Source organism: Cetorhinus maximus, chromosome 6, assembly GCF_964194155.1.
Source record: "Cetorhinus maximus chromosome 6, sCetMax3.hap1.1, whole genome shotgun sequence".
NCBI classification, from domain to species: domain Eukaryota; kingdom Metazoa; phylum Chordata; class Chondrichthyes; order Lamniformes; family Cetorhinidae; genus Cetorhinus; species Cetorhinus maximus.
This window is the reverse complement of record NC_135884.1, coordinates 72,193,225-72,208,035: the sequence shown is the minus strand read 5'-3', so window position 1 is coordinate 72,208,035 and position 14,811 is coordinate 72,193,225. Positions and strand designations below refer to the sequence as shown.

The 14,811-nt window shown below is 48.8% G+C and overlaps 1 long non-coding RNA gene across 1 annotated transcript in view; it reads right to left on the bottom strand.

Annotated features, from left to right (window-relative positions):
* LOC144681823 (uncharacterized) overlaps positions 1-9,341 on the bottom strand; it is a 50,108-nt gene extending 40,767 nt beyond the window's left edge. Inside the window, exons 1-2 of the long non-coding RNA XR_013576857.1 lie at positions 9,250-9,341; positions 1,527-1,554 (exon numbers count right to left, since the gene is read on the bottom strand). This is a non-coding gene — a long non-coding RNA (uncharacterized LOC144681823). The remainder of the gene's footprint in view (positions 1-1,526; positions 1,555-9,249) is intronic.
* Between the last annotated feature and the right edge of the window lie 5,470 nt (positions 9,342-14,811).

Sequence of the window (14,811 nt, the reverse complement as noted above, 5' to 3'; positions counted from 1 at the left end):
CCCCATCCTCTCACACACATTATACCCCATCCAACTCCCCACCCTCTCACACACACTGTACCCCATTAAACACCCCACCCTCTCACACACTGTACCCCATCCGACCCCGCACCCTCTCACACACACTGTACCCCATCCAACGCCCCACTCTATCACACCCAAACTTTACCGCATCCAACTCCCCACCCTCACTCACACACTGTACCCCATACAACCCTCTACCATCTCTCACACACACTGTACCCCATCCAACTTCCCAGCCCTCTCACACCCACACTTTACCCCATGCAACCCTCCACCTTCTTACACACACACTGTACCCCATCCAAACTGCCACCCTCTCACATACACTGTACCCCATCCAACTCCTCACCCTCTCACACACACACTGTACCCCATCCACCCCAGACCCTCTCACACACACACACTGTACCCCACCCAACACCCCACCCTCTCACACACACACTGTACCCCATCCAACTCCCCACCCTCTCACATACACTGTACCCCATCCAACTCCCCACCCTCTCACACACACATTACCCCATCCAACTCCCCACCCTCTCTCACACACACTGTACCCCATTAAACTCCCCACCCTATCTCACATACACTGTACCCCATCCAACTCCCCACCCTCTCACACACACATTACCCCATCCAACTCCCCAGCCTCTCTCACACACACTGTACCCCATTAAACTCCCCACCCTATCTCACACAAACTGTACCCCATCCCACTCCCTACCCTCTCTCACACACACTGTACCCCATCCAACTCGTCACCCTCTCTCTCATGCACTTTACCCCAAACAACTCCCCACCTTCTCACACACACACTGTACCCCATCCAACTCCGCACCCTCTCAAACCCTCACACACTTTACCCCATCCAACCACCCACCCTCTCAAACCCGCATTGTACCCCATCCACCCCCCACCCTCTCACACACACTGTACCCCATCCAACTCCCCACCCTCTCACACACACACTGTACCCCATCCAACTCCGCACCCTCTCACACACACTGTACCCCATCCAACGCCCCACCCTGTCACACCCAAACTTTACCGCATCCAACTCCCCACCCTCTCACACACACTGTACCCCATCCAACTCGTCACCCTCTCTCTCACGCACTTTACCCCATGCAACTCCCCACCTTCTCACACACACACTCTACCCCATCCAACCCCCACCCTCTCACACACACGCTGTACCCCATCCAACTCCGCACCCTCTCAAACCCTCACACACTTTACCCCATCCAACCACCCACCCTCTCAAACCTGCATTCTACCCCATCCACCCCCCACCCTCTCACACACACTGTATCCCATCCAACTCCTCACCCTCTCTCACACGCACTGTCCCCCATCCAACTCCCCACCCTCTCTCACATGCACTGTACCCCATCCAGCTCCCCACCCTTTCACACACAGTCATGTTGCTCAGCATTTTCAGTCTCAAATTTATAAGCATTAATACATTCAATTGTCGAGTGCAAAAAGAACAGAAGACTTACTTGGATCAATCGCACGACCATCAAACTGCTGTGGGAACAAAGAATGGATGATAAAAGATTATTTAGCCCAGCACCACTCACACAAAACAGCATCTCAATATTTTAGCAACAATTTAAATGCTGACTTATCTTTGACCATGTGAAATGGCTTTGCAGCTATCTCCTGAAGAGAGTCTCTCTGGGTTAAGCAGCATTTATGTTCAGCTCACTCACTGAAAAACACACTGATATCACTCTCAGATGTACAGGCCACTCACAAGCATGGCATATTATTGAATATGAACCATGAACTAGGCACAGAGAGACAGGAGGACACATACACACACACATACAGAGATAAAGAGAGAGAGACAGGAACAGGGAGAGGGGGACACATACACACACATACAGAGATAAAGAGAGAGAGACAGGAACAGAGAGAGGGGGACACACACACACATACAGAGATAAAGAGAGAGAGACAGGAACAGAGAGAGGGGGACACATACACACACATACAGAGATAAAGAGAGAGAGGCAGGAACAGAGAGAGGGGTACACATTACACACATGCAGAGATAAAGAGAAAGAGAGGGTGGAACAGAGAGAGGGGGACTCATTACACACACACACACACAGATAAAGAGAAAGAGAGACAGGAACAGAGAGAGGGGAGTGCATACACACACTCACACACACACACACTCAGATAAAGAGAGAGAGACAGGAACAGAGAGAGGGGGACACATTACACGCACACACAGAGAGAAAGAGAGAGAGAGGCAGGAACAGAGAGAGGGGGACACGTACACACACATACAGAGATAAAGAGAGAGAGTGACAGGAACAGAGAGAGGGGGACATAGACACACATACAGAGATAAAGAGAGAGAGAGAGAGACAGGAACAGAGAGAGGGGGACATGTACACACACATACTCATGTTCCTAGGCAGTCCCTGGGGATTGCGGGTGAATTGCTTCCACTCCAGTCGATGGGTTCTGAGATGGCTGATAAGGCCAATGTGTGATCTGTAGACTTTGCTACATGTTGGGCAGGTGGTGCTTGATGGGCTGGATAGATGGGTTGTTTGGAGGTTTGTGCTCTCCCTCACCCTCTCTCTGGTGAAGTCTCTCGGTGTGTTCAGTTCCTTCCCAAATGAACCTTCTCCATTTTGTTCGGTCACAAACCAGGGGCTCTCATGAGTCAGTGCAGATATTTGACCTCTTCAGCGATGCTTTGAGGTCATCCTTAAAGTGTTTCCACTGTCCTCCTGGGAGTGTCCTGCCCTAACTGAGTTCCGAGTAGAACAGTTGCTTCGGGAGTCTAGTGTCAGGAATACGAACCGCATGTCCTGTCCAGTGGAACTGGTTTTGAGTGATTAGCACCTCGATCCTGGCTTGGCTTGGGAGGGGGCGCTGCTGTTGGACCAATTTTCTTGTCACCAAATATGTTGAAACTTGCGCAGGCACTGCTGGTGGTACTTCTCCAGCCCTTTGAAGTGCCTGTTGTAGATTACTGTATACAGTGAGAGAGACAGAGAGGTAGAGAGAGAGAAAATACATACACATGCTTATCATATACAGAGACACAGAAAGAGAAGGACATAGAGTGAGAGGGACAGAGTGAGGGACAGAGAGAGAGAGAGAGAGGGACAGAGAGAGAGAGAGAGAGGGGCACATGCACATGGCATATAGTAAGAGACATACACAGACAGGGACACATACACGCACATACCTCATACAAAGTCAGAGATAGAGTGATAGGGAGAGAGAGAGAGAGAGAGCAAGAGATCAGATTCAGCGAGAGACAGCAGGATTTCAGCGGGACAGAAGTTAAAGTGAAGCAGCTCCTATTCCCATTCCATTCCTTTGATTCCTTATTTAAACATTTTTGGATGGGTTTCCCACCGGAATCCCAGGATAGGAATTTAACATGGCTCCATCATGGTCATCCCATCAGAGAGGCCCTGGAAGCCAAAAAAAAGGGGGGCCACACACACGATATATGTGAATGTGTCTAGATGTGGTAATGTGTGTTTGTGTGAGTGGTAATGTGTGCATGTGTATGTGTGAGAGTATGTGAGACTGTCTGAACACATATATACACATGGCATTCTCACACACACACACTCCTCACAGACACACACACAAACAACAGTCACCCACACACAGACTCACACTCACATAGACACAGACACAGACACACATTCATACAGACTCACACACAGACTCACATACAGACTCACAGGCCCAGATAGACTCACATACAGGCTCACTCATCACACAGATACACAGAGACACAGACACAGAATCACATACACATTCACACACTCATGTTCACACATTCACACTCTGAGGTGAGAGTGGGCCTGCACATCCATTGGCCAGAAAGTTGGGTCAATTCGGCCTCGGCTGGTTATGGAAGCCCCAACCCAATTGTACATGCAGCAGGCAATTTAACTGCCTGCCGTTGGGGTTCCCATCCCTTAAGGGACAAGGTCCCATCATAAGAGCTTCTGGCCAATTGGATAACCAGCAGCACTTCAGCCCCAGCAGTGCCACTGGGAGTGTTGGCTACTGCTGGAACTACAGCAAACCAGAAGCAGCAACGAAGGAGCAAGCGCCAGGTCCCAGGTAAGTGTGTTGGGCCTGCTGGGGTCTGACTGGGGTGTGTGGTGGGGGCGGTGGGGGTTGGGAGGGTGGTGTCAGGCCTGCTGGGGTCTGTCTGACTGGGGAGTGTGGTTGGGTCGATGGGGGTTGGGGTGTTGTAAGGGGAGTGTGTTGGAGAGGTTTGGGTGCTGGGGTTGGTTTGTGAGGGCAGAGTTTCATGCTGCCAAGGAGCTGGCCTCTGTGGGCTGCAGGGTGTCCAATCAGGAGGGCCTTCTTTGAACCCACAAGGAGGCTGCAAAGGATCACTAGGCAGTCTCCCACGTGGTGTTGGCAAGACCCCGCCCCTTCCCCGGGCATCGCTAAAATACCAGCAGTGGTAGGAAGAGGCTTGTAAATGATCCTCAATTGGCCTCAGAGTGTGAGGGTCATCCTCCATCTTCCTTACCTTTGGTAAAACGCCAGCAGTGGTGGGAAGGCATTGAGCACACCACCAGCAGCATCCCACCCAAAATGCCCTCCCCCCACCTCCCAGTGCATTCCCTGAAGCCCCTTTAAATAACCCCAGTCACATTGACACTGGAACAAAAACAAAAATTGCTGGAAAAACTCAGGAGGTCTGATAGCATCTGTGGAGAGAAAGAGTTAATGTTTCGAGTCCATAAAACTCTTCCTCAGAACTAAAGAGAATTAAAAATGTGATGAAATTTATACTGTTGAAGTGGGGTGGGACAGATGAAGCTGAAAAGAAGGCCAGTGATGGGTGGAGGCAAAGGAGAGATTGCAAAAGATGTCATAAACAAAAGGTCGAAGGGGTGTTGATGGTGGTGATTCTGGCTAAAGGAGGTGCTAATGGTGACATTAAGAGTGGAAAGCAGGATGAGCCAGTGACAGATGGCCCTAGCTGGGTTTTGGTGGGGGTTTCAGGGGGCAGCTCCTTTGGTTTATGACATCTTTTGCAATCTTTCCTTTGCCTCCACCTATCACTGGCCTTCTATTCAGCTTCATCTGACCCACCCCCCTTAAACAGTATATATTTTACCTCATTTCTACTTCTTTTTAGTTCTGAAGAAGAGTTATCTGGACTTGAAACGTTAACTCTGTCTTCCTCTCCGCAGATGCTGTCAGACCAGCTGAGTTTTTCTAGCTATTTTTGTTTTTGTTTCAGATTTCCAGCATCTGCAGTATTTTGCTTTTATCTTAGTGTTTAATTGACTGCCACCTCTCTTCCAGGAATGCCTACCTTGAAGAAGTACTGCTCTTCTCTCCGACAGGATTTCCTCTTGTCTCATTTGCCTTGTTCACCTTCATTGCTTTCCATTTCCCTCCTGGTGTTTGACAAGGTGTTTACTAAAACTCGCTTTCACAGCCATATTTCCTTCCTCAGTGACTGTCTCCATCTCCGACTTACCCCATGTGGATTCCAACTGAAGTTCCATCCCTCATGTTTCGAACCCACCCAGGATTACAAACATCTCCGGGACATACAGCGCTCCTTGGACTGCTGTTCTCGTCACATCCTGAGATCCACACTCAGTGCCATGCGCCGCTATATGAACACACTCGACCTCTCCCTCCAGCAGCACCGACTCACCCTATCTCTAAGCTGTCCTTGTCCCCAGTTTCATTTTATTCTTCATTTCATCCGACGTCTTAACAAGAAACTTTGTCTCTTTGTTTGTCTTTTTCAGGTGCTAAGGAAGGCAAGCTCCAACAACTTATCGACACCAATGCCCATCCAGGACCCTCCACCTCTTCCCATCCCTCTGACCCCATCCCGTCTTCCAATCCCAGCCCCGGCCATGTATTCACCATACCCCCTGACCTTCTCCTCTCTGATGCTGAACGTTCAGTACTCAGCAAAGGACTCAGTTTCATACACTTACGCTCTCACCTCAATGAATTCCGGGCTCAGCACGATGCTGAACTCTTCTTCCGCCGCCTTCGTCTCCGTGCTCACTCCTTTGGGCAGGAGTCCTCCCCCCGTTCAACGGATCCTTTCACCTGCCTCCAATATTCTCCCTCCACCAGGACCCCTCCCTCTGGCCTCTTAACTGCCCTTGATCTTTTCATTAAGAACTGTCGGTGTGACATCAGCCATCTCAATTTCTCTGCTCCTCTCACCCACTCTAACCTGTCTCCTTCTGAACTTGCCGCACTCTGTTCTCTCAGGTCCAACCCTTGCTTTGTTATCAAACCTGCTGACAAGGGTGGTGCTGTTGTTGTCTGGCGTACTGACTTCTACCTCACAGAGGCTGAGCGCCAACTCTCAGACACTTCCTCCTACCTCCCCCTGGACCATGACCCCACCACCGAACATCAAGCCATTGTTTCCAGGACTGTCCCTGACCTCATCTCCTCTGGAGATCTTCCATCCACAGCTCCCAATCTCATAGTCTCCCAACCTCGGATAGCCCGCATCTACCTCCTCCCCAAAGTCCACAAACAGAACTGTCCTGGTAGACCGATGGTGTCAGTCTGTTCCTGCCCCAAGGAACTGATTTCTTGCTATCTTGACTCCGTTCTCTCTCCCCTTGTTCAGCCTCATCCCACCTACATCCGCGATTCCTCTGCTGCCCTACATCATATCAACAATTTCCAGTTCCCTGGCTCCAACCGCCTCCTCTTCACCACGGACGTCCAATCCCTTTACACATCCATCCCCCACCAGGATGGTCTTAGGGCTCTCCGTTTCTTCCTTGAACAGAGGCCCGAACAATCCCCATCCACCACCACTCTCCTCCATCTCATTGAACAATTTCTCCTTAAACTCGTCTCACTTCCTCCAAATAAAAGGTGTGGCTATGGGTGCCCGCATGGGCCCCAGTTATGCCTGTCTCTTTATGGGGTAGATGGAACATTCCTTGTTCCAGTCCTACTCACGCCCCCTCCCACCCCTCTTTCTCTGGTACATTGATGACTGTTTCAGTGCTGCTTCATGCTCTCGTCTGGACCTGGAAAAATGTATTAATTTTGCTTCCAATTTCCAATCCTCCATCACTTTCACATGGTCCATCGCTGACACTTCCCTTCCCTTCCTTGACCTCTCTGTCTCAATTTCTGGTGATAGACTGTCCACCAATATTCACTACAAGCCTACCGACTCCCACAGCTACCTCGACTACAACTCTTCACACCCTGCTTTCTGCAAGGGCTCCATCTCATTCTCTCAGTTCCTTCACCTTCGTCGCATCTGTTCTGATGATGCCACTTTCCTAAACAGTGCTTCTGGCATGTCTTCCTTCTTCCTTAACCGAGGTTTCCCACCCACGGTGTTTGACAGGGCCCTCAACCATGTCCGGCCCATCTCCCGTGCCTCTGGCCTTGCACCTTCCTCTCCCTCCCAGAACCATGATAGGGTCCCCCTTGTCCTCACTTATCACCCCACCAGCCTCCGCATTCAAAGGATTGTCCTCCGCCAATTCCGCCAACTCCAGCATGATGCCACCACCAAACACATCTACCCTTCACCCACCCTGTCGGCATTCCATAGGGACCATTCCCTCTGGGACACCCTGGTCCACTCCTCCATCACCCCCTACACCTCAATCCCGTCCCACGGCACCTTCCCATGCAACCGCAGAAGGTGCAACACCTGCCCCTTTACTTCCCCCCTCCTCACCGTCCAAGGGCCCAAACACTTCTTTCAAGTGAAGCAGCATTTCACTTATACTTCTCTCGATTTGGTCTACTGCATTCGCTGCTCCCAATGTGGTTTCCTCTACATTGGAGAGACCAAACGCAGACTGGGTGACCGCTTTGCAGAAAACCTTCGGTCTGTCCACAAGCATGACGCAGACCTGCCTGTCGCTTGCCATTTCAACACACCACCCTGCTCTCATGCCCACATGTACGTCCTTGGCCTGCTGCAATGTTCCAGTGAAGCTCAACACAAACTGGAGGAACAGCACCTCATCTTCCAATTAGGCACTTTACAGCTTTCCGGACTGAATATTGAGTTCAACAAATTCAGACCATGAACTCTCTCCTCCATCCTCACCCCTTTTTGATCCCCCTTTTTTCAAATATTTATTTTAAAATTTTTATCTGTACATTTTTCCCACCTATTTCTATTATTATTTTAAAATTTATTTCCATTCATTGTTTTATCCCCACCTTTTAGCCTATTTTGATCTTTTTGCCCACACTGTCCCCTCCCCCCACCCCACCCCCACTAGGGCCATCTGTCACTTGTTCATCCTGCTTTCTACCCTTAATGTCACCATTAGCACCTCCTTTAGCCAAAATCACCACCATCAACACCCCTTGGACCTTTTGTTTATGACATCTTTTGCAATCCCTCCTTTGCCTCCACCTATCACTGGCCTTCTATCCAGCTTCACCTGTCCCACCCCCCTTAAACAGTATATATTTCACCACATTTCTACTTCCCTTTAGTTCTGAAGAAGCGTCCTATGGACTCGAAACGTTAACTCTGTTTTTCTCTGCACAGATGCTGTTAGACCAGCTGAGTTTTTCCAGCAATTTTTGTTTTTGTTCCAGATTTCCAGCATCTGCAGTATTTTATTTTTACATCGACACTGGACTGGATTTTCTGGAGGTGTCGGGGCTGGGATTTCCCATCCCCACTGTGGTGGGATCCGCCGTGGGAGATTCTGCGGCCCAAATAAAAGTCCATTGACTTTCGGCAACTTTTGGTTGCCCAGCCAGCAGCCAATCTGCCAACTTGTCCACCACTGGCAAAATGACATCTCGGCAGAGAGATGTTGACACCCGCCCCTGCCTTACACCCTTACTACGTTGCGAGCATTCTACCCCTCCCAGCCCAATCCTAGTGGGTTCAGAAATTTCCAGCCACTCAGACACAAACTGACACACACACACAAACACTTTCTCACACGCTCTCATACTCTCACACACACTTACACTCACTTTCTCACACACACATTTACAGTCCCACACACGCTCACACACACACTCACACACACACCCTCATTTACACACACTCTCATTCACACACATCCAGACACACACAAATCACTCATACACATGCACACACACACTCTCATTCACAGACACAGACACACACACACTCTCTCATTCACACACATCCAGACACACAGATCACTCATACACACACACCTGTTCAAATAGCTCCTATATCCCTCTGCTCACCTGGCTGAAGGGGTTTTTTGATGCCAGTTGCTTCTTCTCTTCAGTTTCATTTCCCTTCTGTGATTCAGCTTGAGACAGTGATCTGCATTGAGAAAGAAAAACAGAACTGTTACTGAATGAAAAGATAACAGTCCATGTTCCTAACTCAGTCCTTTGAACTTTTGGCTCAATCTGTAGCTCTTTGAAATGTTTTCCTTGTGAGGACAGCTGAAGATAACTTAAGCAGCAGTGTTCACACTACAATCCCCATGTACTTTCCTCTGACCTCCCTGTTTTTATCATTTCATTTCTTTTCTCCTGCCTGAACTTGTGTTGTCTAGTTAAACTTCAATCTTCTAAAAACCTCTTAATCCCTTTAAACTTCATCACCTACTATTTCAATGTCAACATGCTGTTGAAGCTTTTTGTCTTCTACTCATCAGGACAGATGCAAGAATGTCAAATTTCCAAGGGAACAATAATTTATGCTGCATGAGAAAAGGGCGCTGATTGGTTGGCAAGTCAACTCTGATTGATTGAGGCATTGCCATGATGAACTATTGCCTCCCACTCTTTTGTTTAATTAAAAAAATGTGCAATGCCTGGACATGTTCCTTTTGCCTGCAGAGGACAGGTTTCTTTGAGCCCAAGGGATTATCACCTAGTTCCATTCTCAGGTGAGAGCAGTCCCACGCAGCTGGACAACAGTGCAGTGGTGCTGGAGGTGGATGCTGCATCCAGCCACATAAGGAGATATCAGATCATTTGACCAAGAGCTTGGTCAAAGACATATGTTTAAAGGAATGTCTTAAAGGAGGAAAGAGAGGCAGAGAGACTTAGGAAGGGAATTCTCAAACTTGGGTCCTAGGCAGCTGAAGGCATGGCTGTGAATGGTGGAATGATTAGAACTGGGATGCTCAAGAGTTAGATGAGCACAGATATCTCAGAGAGTTGTGGAGATGGAGGTGATCAGAAGGGTGTGAGACCATGGAGGGATTTAAACACAAGGATGAGAATTTTAAAATCAAGACATTGCTTGACCAGGAACCAATGTAAATCAGCGAATATAGGGGTGATAGGTGAATGGGATTTGGTGTGAAGTAGGGCACAGGCAGTAGAGTTTTGGATGACCTCAAGTTTATGGAGGGTAGATTGTGGAAGACCAGTCAGGAGTGTGTTGGAATAGTCAAATCTAGCTGTAACAAAGGCATGAATGCAGGTTTCAACAGCCGATGAGCTAAGACAGGGGCAAGGTCAGCGATGTTATGAAGATAGAAATAGCGGTCTTAAGTGATTTATATGGTTAGACACTCATCTCAAGGTCAGTCATGTCACCAAGGTTGTGAACGGACTAGTTTAATCTCATCTGCTGCCCGGATGAGGGTGGAGCTGGTAGCTAGGGATCGAAAACAATGGCTCAATCTTCCCAATATTTGGAGGAAATTCCTGGTCATCCAGCACTAGATGTTGGATAAACAGCCTGATAATTTAGCAACAGAGAGGTGGCGGTGAGGTAGAGCTGGGTGTAGTCAGCATAAGTGTGAAAACTAATGCTGTTTTTGAATGATGTCCCTGGGGGGCAGCATGTCGATGAGGCATAAGATGGGGCCAAAGATTGATCCTTTGGGGGACACCCAAGGTAGCGGTGTGGAGATAGGAAGAGAAGCCATTGCAAGTGATAGTCTGGCTACAATCAGATAGAAAAAGGAACAAAAATATTTACATTTATACAGTGATTTTCATGACCACCGACCACCTAAAATCAGCTTTGCAGACAATAAAATATTTTTTGAAATGTAGTCACTGTTATAATGTAAGATTAGATAGGAATGTTAACCAGAACATAAAAAACAGGAGCAGCAGTAGACACACGGCCCACTGAGTTTGCTCCACCATTTAATACCATCATAGCTGATCTTGGCCTTCAACTCCACTTTCCCGCCCACTCCCCATATCCGTTAATTCCCTGAGACACCAAAACAGGAGAGTGCAGTCCCACCCAGCTGGATGACAGTGGAGAGGTGTTGGAGGAGGATGGTGTGGTCAATCGTGTCAAAGGCTGCAGACAGGTTGAGAAGGATGAGGAGGGAAAGTTTACCTTTGTCACAGTCACATAGGCAGTCACTAGCCCGCGTGGCCAAACTTCCTGTAAAGCTCCCCCTGCCCTAGCCATGAACTCTCATCTTCCTCTAGTTTCTCTCCTATCTCCCCTCATGCCCTCTTTGAGCTCATCTTACCCATGAGACCCACCACCTGTTCTCTCGATCCTATTCCCACTAAACTTATCACCCAACTACCCTCCGGCTCCTGTGTTAGCCAAGATTGTAAATGATTCTCTCTCTTCAGATGTTGTTCCTCTCTCCTTCAAATCTGCTGTCATTACCCCTCCAATCAAAAAACCAACCCTTCACTCCTCTGTTCTTGCAAACTACCATCCCTTCTCCAAAGCCCTTTCCTCTCCAAACTCCTTGAATGTGGTGTTGTCTCCCAAATCTATTCCCATCTTTCCCAGAAGTCCGTGTTTGAATCCCTCCAATCAGGCTTCCAGCCCTGCCACAGTGTCCAAACAGCTCTTATCAAAGTCACTAAAGACATCCTGCAACTGTGACAAAGGTCAACATTCCCTCCTCGTCCTTCTTGACCTGTCTGCAGCCTTTGACATGGTTGACCACACCATCCTCCTCCGAAGGCTCTCCACTGTCACCCAACTGGGTGGGACTGAACTCACCTGGGTTTATGTTACCCATTCAGTTGTAATCACCTCCAACGACTTCTCTTCCTGATCCTGCACTGTTCCCTTGGTGTTCCCTATGGATCTATGCTTGGCCCTCTCGTTCGTCACTACATGCTGCCTGTCAATGGCATCACCTGAAAACACTGTCAGGTTCTCCATGTACACTAACAATGCCTTGATCCACCTAACCATCGACTCTCTCAAACCCTCCTTGCCACTAAGTACTCTCACAGCTTGTTTGACATTCAGTCCTAGATGAGCAGAAAGTCCCTCTAATGAAGACTGAAAACATTGGGTGGAATTTTACAGCCCTGTGAGGGTGGGGGTGGGGCCGTAAAATGTGGCGAGCACTTCAGAAGTCCATTGACTTCGGTGGGACCGTAAAATCCCGTCGGGATTTCCCGCGTAAAATGCCATCCTTGTCTCTAGTCCCCAATACAAACTCTGTCCTCTAGCCACCGACACCATTGCTCTCCCTGGCAAACATCTGGGGCTGAGCCAGACTGTTCACTATGTTAATGTCATACTTAAACCTGAGCTGAATTTCCAATCCCATATCCTCTCCCTCATCAAAACCACTTCCTTCTGCCTTCATATCATTGCCTGTTTCCACACCTGTTTCATCCCATCTGCTACTGAAACACTTTGTTATCTTGAGCCAATCCAATGCCCTCCTTGCTGAGCTCCCATCATGCACCCTGTAAACTTGAACTCACCTAAAACTCTGCTGCCCCTATCCTAACTTGCACCGAGTCCTGTTGACCCATCACCCCTGTGCTTGCCAGGGTGATCAGCTCCCAGCCAAAACTCTACAGGTTGGGACACTTTGTAAGAGTGGTGGGGAGGGGCAGGGGGAGGGTGGTGATTGCTGTTGAACTTGTTCAAGTTGCCAGAGTGCAATTTGGAGAACATCGCTCGAACCTTGTAATTGCAGGAAAAACAGCATATTTTTCCAAACCAGGTGTAGACAGCCCAGGATACTGGATAACCACCATGATTACGGAACAATCCCATAAAATCCAAGATGGATGGTCACTCTGGTGCTCGCTGACTGACATTGGTTCCTGGTTAAGCAATGCCTCAATTTTAAAATTCTCATCCCCATTTTCAAGTCCCTCCCCAGCTCTGTGTAATCTCCTCCAGCCTCACAGCCTTCCGATCATTGGTGGCCTTCCATTATCTAGGCCCTAGCCTCTGGAATATCCTCCCTAAACCTCACTGCCTCTTTACCTCTCTCTCCTCCCTTAAGATGTTCCTTCAAACCTGCCTCTTAGACCAAGCTTTTGATCACCTGTTCTGATATCTCCTCATGTGCCTCGTTGTCAAATGTTGCTTGATAATGCTCCTGTAAAGCACCATGGGGTGTTTTGCTAGATTAAAGGTGCTATATAAATGCAAGTTGTTGTTGTTGGATAAGAGTTAGGTGGAGTTACAGAGGTGGGGGTGGGGGAGGTTAAACAACCCCTTGTCATAATTTAAGCAAGTAACTAGCAGAATCCAAGCAAAGAGTGGAAATACCTGTCTTCAGCTGTTTGCCCTGTTTTTCTGAGGTACATGAGACCAGTGGCACCTCTGTGGAATATCAGTGCTTAGATAAGAGGCATTTCCAGAGAGATAGAGAGCAGCTAGTTACATAACATGGTTGTCAACCCACTGCTGGCTAATCAGTGTCACTATGGGACAGGATGGAATCTGCCAGCAACCATTAACTAATGATCAATACAGCAGGGATATTTCATCAACTCTCAATGAGACTGACAAGAGACAGAGATGAGGTAAGCACACAGTCACTAAAGCTTATGTTTACTGATATGTTATTTATCCTGTGAATGTACTTTGATTTCCTACCTGGCCTGCAGCAAGTGCTGAGATATCTCAGTCTGTGGGAAGGCTTGTTTACAATACGGGGTTCTGCAAAGATTCACAGATTAATAACTTGCCAGGAAAGTAAATAAAGGACATAAATATAAAACTCTGATATATTGAGCCTTTCATTCAGTGCAACCCACAGTTCAGCTCTATACTGCAATCTTCTAACTTCTCAGTGGGAATCTGGTCTCTGTCACCTCACTGGCCTCCTTGGAGAATTGGCAAAGGATGGGGCTCACACACAACTAGCAAGCAGCTCAAAAACAAAGGGATTGGGCAGAGGTCCAATAGGCCGCACTGTCAGTGAGGCAGTGCTGAGGGAACGCCGCACTATCAGCGAGGCACCAGTAAGGGAGTGTCATTCTGTCAGTGAGGCAACAGTGAGGGAGCACCACTCTGTCAGCGAGGCAGCGCTGGCTCACTGTCAGCGAGGCAGCGCTGGGGGAGTGCCTCACTATCAGCGAGGCCGCGCTGTGGGAGCACCACATTGTCAGCAAGGCGGTGCTGGGGGAGCGCCTCACTGTCAGCGAGGCCGCTTTGGGGGAGTGCCACACTGTCAGTGAGGCAGCGCTGAGGGAGTGCCGCGCTGTCAGCGAGGCAGCACTGAGAGAGCGCTGCACTGTCAGGGAGGCAGCACTGAGACAGTGCCACACTGTCAGGGAGGCAGCACTGAGACAGTGCCACACTGTCAGGGAGGCAGCACTGAGAGATTGGTGCACTGTGGAAGGGGCTGTACTGAGGGAATGCTATACTGTCGAGTGCAGGATTAAGGACATGTTGCCTTGTTGAAAGGATAGTACTGACGGAATGTTGCAGGAGGATTGGTACTGAGTCAGTGCTGTAAAGGGACTGTATGATTAAGTGCTCCTCTCTAAGAGATAAGGTCCATCGCTAGGGGCATTAGACGAAGGTTCTATCTGTTAAAGAGGGTATTAAAGGCCACATGACTCAATTAGATGGAGAGCTGGGAGCTCTCCCAG